This window comes from Panthera uncia (assembly GCF_023721935.1).
Source record: "Panthera uncia isolate 11264 chromosome A1 unlocalized genomic scaffold, Puncia_PCG_1.0 HiC_scaffold_17, whole genome shotgun sequence".
Lineage (NCBI taxonomy): Eukaryota > Metazoa > Chordata > Mammalia > Carnivora > Felidae > Panthera > Panthera uncia.
The window spans coordinates 68,804,477-68,812,085 of record NW_026057577.1 but is presented as its reverse complement, the minus strand read 5'-3'; the positions used below and the strand labels follow the sequence as shown (position 1 = coordinate 68,812,085).

At 36.1% G+C, this 7,609-nt stretch overlaps 1 pseudogene; it reads left to right on the top strand.

Annotated features, from left to right (window-relative positions):
- The first annotated feature begins 5,272 nt into the window (after positions 1-5,272).
- LOC125934286 (heterogeneous nuclear ribonucleoprotein K-like) lies at positions 5,273-6,800 on the top strand (annotated as a pseudogene).
- Positions 6,801-7,609: the final 809 nt, after the last annotated feature.

Genomic DNA, 7,609 nt, shown 5'->3' with positions numbered 1-7,609 from the left:
TGAGGATGTGGAGAAAGGGAAAACTTATACTGTTAGAAGGAATGCAAACTGGTGCAGCCACTCTGGAAAACAGCATGGAGGTCCCTCAAAAAGCTAAAATAGAACTACCCCATGATCCCGCAATTGCACTACTAGGTATTTACCCAAAGGATATAAAAATACTACTTCAAAGGAGCACATGCAACCCAATGTTTATAGCAGCATTATCAACAGCAGCCAAAGTATGGAAAGAGCCCAAATGTCCATCAGCTGATGAATGGATAAAGAAGAGGTGGTATACACGTACAATGGAATATTATTTGGCCATAAAAAAAAGAATGAATTCTTACCATTTCCAAAGACATGAATGGAGCTAGAGAGTATTATGCTAAGCACATTAAATCATCAGAGAAAGACAAATACCATATGATTTTACTCAGATGTGGAATTTAAGAAACAAAACAAATGAACATGGGGGGGAAAGAGGCAAACCATAAAAAAGACACTTAGCTACAGAGAACTAACTGAGGGTTGCTGGAGGAAAGATGGATGATGGAGGATGGATTAAATGGGTGATGGGTGTAAGCAGGACACTTGTGATAAGCATTGGGTGTGTATGTAAGTGATGAATCACTAAATTCTACACCTGAAACTAATATCACACTAAATGTTAATTAATTGGAATTTAATAAAAACTTGAAAATGAAAAAATCTTATACTGCTTTTATTAGAATTTATTTCATAGATTAACTTTACAGCTACAAAGAAATCATTGTAACTGAAATAGAATATCTTAATGTTAATTTTTTCTACAATACATTATATTACTTTGGGAATGTAATATTTGTAACTGAGTACTTGAGTTCTATTTCTATCTGTAAGGGTTGATTAGACAAATCTTATAATTTCCTAACACTACACTATCCTAGATTGCTAGGTAAAGCAATCATTAACTAGTTAGTTCTAGTTATTAATGTCTGACCTGTAGACTGATTTAATAAATGTCATAACATAATGGTTAATTTTATGTGTCAACCTGAATGAGCCACAGGGTTCCCAGATATTTGGCCAAACATTATTCCAGGTGTTTCTATGAGCATATTGAATGAGATTAACTTCAGCAGATTTTGTAGATTGTTCTCCCTAAAGTATGGGCCCTCATCCAGCCAGATGAAAGCCTAAATAGAACAACGGGATTGACTATTCTCTAAGGAAGAGAGGTGGTTTTTTTTGCTTGTTTGACTGCCTTCTCTCTAGGACATGGGCTTCTTCCAGCCTTCAAACTCAATCTGAAATATCATATCAGCTCTTTCTGGGTTGCAAGCCTGCTGGCCTTCAGACATCATCAACTCTCCTTGTTATTGTGCCTTTGAACTTAAAATGGAGCCACACCATCAGCTCTTTTGCATTTCCATTTTGCAGACTAATCCTACAAATCTTGGGACTTGCCAGCCCCGTAACTGTGTGAGCCAACTCCTTGTCATATATCATAATATATTGTATATATTATTATAATGGTGCATATAGGGGTTCCTAGATGGCTCAGACGGTTGAGTGTCCAACTCTTGGTTTTGGCTCAGGTCATGACCTCAGAGTTTATGGATTTGAGCCCCACACTAGGCTCCCTACTGAAAGCACCGAGCCTGTTGAGATTCTTTCTCTTTCCCCCTCTCTCTGCCCCTCCCCTGCACATGCTCTCAATCTCTCTTTCAAAATAAAAAGAAACTCTAAAAAATGGCATATATATATATATATATATGTATATATATAATATATGAAATTGGCTCATACAATACACCATACACACACAGACACACACACACACAGACACACACATACACACACACACCGTTGCTTCTGTTTCTCTATTGCTGGTTCTGTTTCTCTGGAGAACCCTGACTAATACACATAGATACTCCAGCCCATGTCCTCTTCACCGCACCTCTGACTGCAGTCTCAGCTAGGGAAAACAATACCAGAGAGACCTTTGATTCATTTTGTGCTGACAGTGTCTACAGCAGGTATACACTTTTCCCTCAATGTGTGGATAATACAGGCATTTTCTCTGGTCATGGCACTTGAGACATGGAAGTATGGGAAAGTTAAGAACATTGCAGATAGAACCAGCCAATTGAAGAGCTGATGGAAAAATGCATTCACCTCTGGTTTGGAAGGCATTCTGTGTGTTTCCATAGAGGTCCTAGTACTGCCAAGCCTCCATTGCTTGTAGCAGTGACATGATTAACACAGCCTGATATTGGCTTGTGCTCCTTCTCATCCTCATTCTTTTGGCTTTTTCACTTCTGCTCCCTAGAATTACCTTCCAAATAAACTATCTGTATACAGGTCTTTATCTCATGTTCTGTTTCCAGTGAAACTCAGTCTAAAACAACCAGCTTTAATTGGGAACGCTATAACAAATGGTGAGATGTTAAAATGATTCACCCTAAGTGTTCTAGTGACATCAGTATAAAGAACAAGTATGGACGTCTGAAAAGTCTCTCTTCCATAAAAGCAATAAAAATACTGGCAAAAAAATGTCAGATTTAGCTTTTTGCAATGCTGAAAATAACCAAAGGCTTGCAGCAATCTGAGGAGTGCTTATTAAAAAATGAAAAGTAGAAGAAAAACAGCTGAATTGGTAAGAGCAGTGAGCTTTTGACATTTTAACTTGCTTTATCCCCATTCCTTCCTCTGTAGATCCATGATAGTCTTAAAAATCCAAAGCCTGCATTTATCATGACAATCATCAGCCTAACCGCCACTGGAAGGAGCAAAATATTATTGGAATGCTTTCAAAGCTCCATTCTTAGACAACCAAGAGTTCTATATTTAATAGATTTATCATTCAAAAATGTAGGAGAAATTAACACATTCTCAGATAAACAAAATATTTTTAAAAGACAATATAAATTTATCTTTTATTTATAACTCTAGTTTCCTCCTGTATGATTTAAAAGTACAAAGCAATGATTATATATCTATATCCCTGAGCATATATTTATGAAGATGAAATTTGTAGGAAAATAACAGCACAAAGAAAGGAGAGGGAATGGAGTCACAAGGAGAAAATGTTTTATACCATTTGAATTAAATTGGTGTTAATCTGAATTAGACTATAATAAATGAAGATGTTAATGGTATTCCCTAGTTACTGAAAAAAAAAATAAATCTCAGAAATATAGTAAAATAAACAAGGATATTTCAATGGTACAGCAGAAAATATCTACTGAATACAAAATAAGGTAGTCATGGAGAAAGAGAGGAACTAAGAAAACCAAAAACATGTAAAACAAATAGCAAAATGGCAAATGTAATCTAATAATTACATTAAAGATAAGTGGATTAAATTCTCCAATTAAAATGCAGAAACTGACAGAATGAACTTTTAAAAAATAATTCAACTAGATGCTTTCTGTACACTTCAGACTTACAAACACAAATAAGTTGAAAATGAAAAGATAGAAAAAGATACAGCATGCAAACAATAAGAATGGCTATACTAATTTCAAAAAAATAGACTTCAATGCAAAAGTTGTTACTAGACACAAAGAAGGACATGTTATAATGAAAAAAAGTATCAATGCATCAAGATGTATGCACCTAACAAGTACATGAAGCAAAAACTGGTAGAATGGAGACTATAATACCCTACTTTCAACAGTGGATAGATCAACTAGATGGAAGATCAAGCAGGAAATATAAGACTTGAACAGAATTTAAACCAATTATACCTAACAGACAGCTTACAACACTACACAAAAACCCCAGGATCAAGTGTCCATGAAACATTCTACAAGACACGTCATATGTTAAGACATAAAACAAGCTTCAGTAAATTTAAAAGGATTAAATGAAACAAAGTATACTCTGATAGCATGAAATGAAATGAGAACTCAGTAACAGAAGGAAATTTGGGAAATCCATAAATATGTGGAAATTAACATGCTCCTATAATAATTAAGGTGTCAAAGAAGAAATCACAAGAGAAATTAGAAAATACCTTGAGATTAATAAAAATGAAAACACATTTTTAAAAAATGAAAATATAATATATCAAGTTATTTATGCTATGAATAAGATAAAGCTGTGAATATAAAAACATTCATGGCTCTACACACCTCTATTAATAAAAAAGAAAAATCTCAAATTAATCACCAAATCTTCCACTGTTAGAAACTAGAAAAAGAGAAAACTAAGCCCAAAGCAAAAATTTTAAACGATAATGAAGATTAGAGAGGGAAATAAGAGAGAATAGAAAAACATAAAATAAGAGAATCAACAAAACTTAAAGCTGGTTCTTTGAAATTTTTTTTAATGACAGCTCTGTAGCTAGACTGATCAAGAAAAAATTGAAGTTTTAAATTACAAAAATCAGGAATAAAAGATACAATTACCAAAACTTAATCAAGAAGCAATGGAAAATCTTAATATACCTATGACAAGAGACTGAATTAGTAATCAAAAAACTTCTCACCAATAAAAATCTCAGGATGAGAGATCTTCATTGGCAATTCTATGAAATGTTTAAAGAAAAAATAACTAATAACCAATCTTTAACACATTTTTCCATAAAAATGAAAATAAAAAATATAAGTGGAGAGAACGCTTCTCAATTCATTCCATCTGCCCAGAATTATCCTATACAGACAAAGAGGTTATAAGCACCAGAGTCCTCAACAAAATACTAGCAAATCAAATCTGGCAACTTATAAAAAGGATTAAACAATATCATCAAGTAGGATTTATTTGAGAAATGCAAAGATGCATTCAATGTATGAAAATTAATATACTACACCATAGAAGTAGATTAAGGAACCAAAAAATGATCACTTCAGGAAAAGCATTTGACATATCTAACACCTGTCAGGATAAAAACCTCAAGAATCTAGGATTAAAATAGAAACTCTTCAACCATTATATACAAAAAGAAAACAATCCACAGGTAACATAATACTTCACAGTGAAAAAGTGAACACTTTCTCCTAAGATCACAAATAAGACAAGGAATCCACTTAAGCACTTCTAGTCAACACTGAATGAAAGTTCTAACTAAGGCAATTAGGCACGAAAACTAAATAAAAGGCATTGAGAAAGAACAAGAAGACTCTGTCTAGCTGTGACCAGCTGAGTGCAGCACAGCAGCCCAGGGGCCTAGGGATGTTGGTCTGGGGTGGCGGGGCGGGGGAGTGACTGGAGCACTAGGCTGTCAGCTGGTCCTGCCCAGAAGAGTTCAGCTCTGCTCTACAAGGATATATAATACCTGATTGTTTTGTCCATTTATTATAAGAAAATGGAAACTGACCAGCCAGAGGAAACCTTCCCTGACACCATAACCAATGCTGAATTTGGTAAACACCACATAGAAGATACGGAAGAGGAACAAGACTTTAGAAAATCTAGAAACACTGGTAAGATGGTTGGTTGACTTACACATTCTACTACAGAGCAAGAATGCTGGGGTAGGGTTTGGGAAGGAGCCAAGAATATTAAGTTTCCCCATACAGACCACAATTCCAGTGTTTTAGTCCCAGATGGAAGTGGCCCGAGCATATAGTGACTATCAGTGCTGATACTGAAACAATTGGAGAAATTCTGAAGAATTTCTACCTTAGAGGAGGGCCTGCAGTTGCCATCACCCACAGCAACCAATCAGCTCCCACTAGAATCTGATACTGTGGAATGCTTAAAATACCAACACTATAAAGGAAGCAACTTTGACTTCGAGTTGCAACTTGATTCATCAGAGACTGGCAGGAGGAATTACTGGGGTTAAAGGTGCTAAAATCAAAGAATGTTGAGGGAACACACACAACAGTCAGGCTTTTCTAGGACTCCTGTCTTCATTCCACTGACAGAGTTGTTCTCATTGGAAAAAACTTCATAGGACTGAACAGTGCATCAAGATCATCCATGATCTTATAACAGAGTCACCCATCAAAGGACGTGCACAGCTTAATGATCCCAATTTTTATGATGAAATCTAGGATGGTTTTACAATGTTTGCTGACTGCCATCGACGTTCTGTGGGATTTCCCATGCAAGGGAAAGGCGGTTTTGACAGAATGCCTCCTGGTCAGGGTTGGTGTCCTATGCCTCCATCTAGAAGAGATTATGATGATGTCATCCCTCATCAAGGACCTCCTCAGTCTCTTCCTGAATGAGGCAGCCAGGGTTGAAGCAGAGCTCAGAATCTTCCTCTTCCTCCACTATCACCACCTAAAAGAGGAGATCTAATGGCCTAGGAGGACCTGGAGACCACTATAATGGGAATGTTGGTTTCAGTGCTGACGAAACTTAGAACTCTGTTGCATGGAGCCCATCAGAATGAAAGGTGGTTTATGAACCACAGGGTGGCTCTGGATAGGATTATTCCTATGTAGGGGTTGTGGCTCATATGGTTATCTTGGTGGACCTATTGTTACTACGCAAGTAACTATTCCCAAAGATTTGGCTGGATCTATTATTGGCAAAGGCAGTCAGAGGATTAAACAAATCGTTGTGAGACAGGAGCTTCAATCAAAATTGAAGAACCTTTAGAAGGATCTGAAGATCACACCATTACAATTACAGGAACACAGGACCTGATACAAAATGCACAGTATTGGCAGAACAGCGTGAAGCAGTGTGCAGATGTGGAAGGATTCTAATGCAAGATATTTTTTCTTTTTTTATAGTGTGAAGCAGGATTCTAGAAAGTTCTTCTACAACTAGTGAAGAACTAGAGGAATCCTACATCTTGGTTTTTTTTTTTCTATTTGTTTCTGTTTAAAAAGCCACTATTACTCTGCTTCATAGGTGTTCTGCGTTCGAGGTGCAGTGAAATCTTTGCTGTTCACCAGAAGAAATCTTTTAGTTTCTTATAAAAAGGAAGGAGGCTGGGGAAGGGTGTGTAAAAATTAACATAAATTAACATTAAAATTTTGAAAGAGCAGCACAGTGAATGAATTTTAATTTTTTCTCATTGTTGGTGGTTCTAAAGAAAAAAAAAACATGTAATTATTGTGAACACTTTGCTTTGTGGTCATTGTAACATTTTGGGGAGTGAAACAGGGAGGAAAAGTAACAATAGTCCATATGTCCCTGGCATCTATTCATAGCAGTGTGCAGAATGTAATTCTCTTTTGTAAGAAATGTTCTGATTTTTTAAATAAATTTAGTGAACCTATTTTTGGTGTTCATTTTTTTAAGACTGTCATTTTTCAAATGGCTGGATTCCCCAACCCACCCCAAACTAAACACTAAGTTTTGAAACTAAACACTCTGTTTGATATAAATAAATACATCTCTTCTTAAACATAAGCATATCTTGGCAAATTTGTTTCTGGTGACTTCTTGATGATTTGAAAGTCCATTGCTTATGGGGCACCTAGGTGGCTCAGTTGGTTAAGCATCTAACTTCAGTTCAGGTCATGATCTCATGGCTTGTGAGTTCAAGCCCCATGTCAGGCTCTATGCTGACGGCTCAGAGCCTGGAGGCTGCTTCAGATTCTGTCTCCATCTCTCTGCCCCTCTCCCACTCTCACACTGTCTCTCTCTCAAGTATAAATAAACACTTAAAAATTATTTGAAAAAAATTCGTTGCTTGAGAAGTAATTCTGTCATATACATTCATGCTTATAGTAAGCTG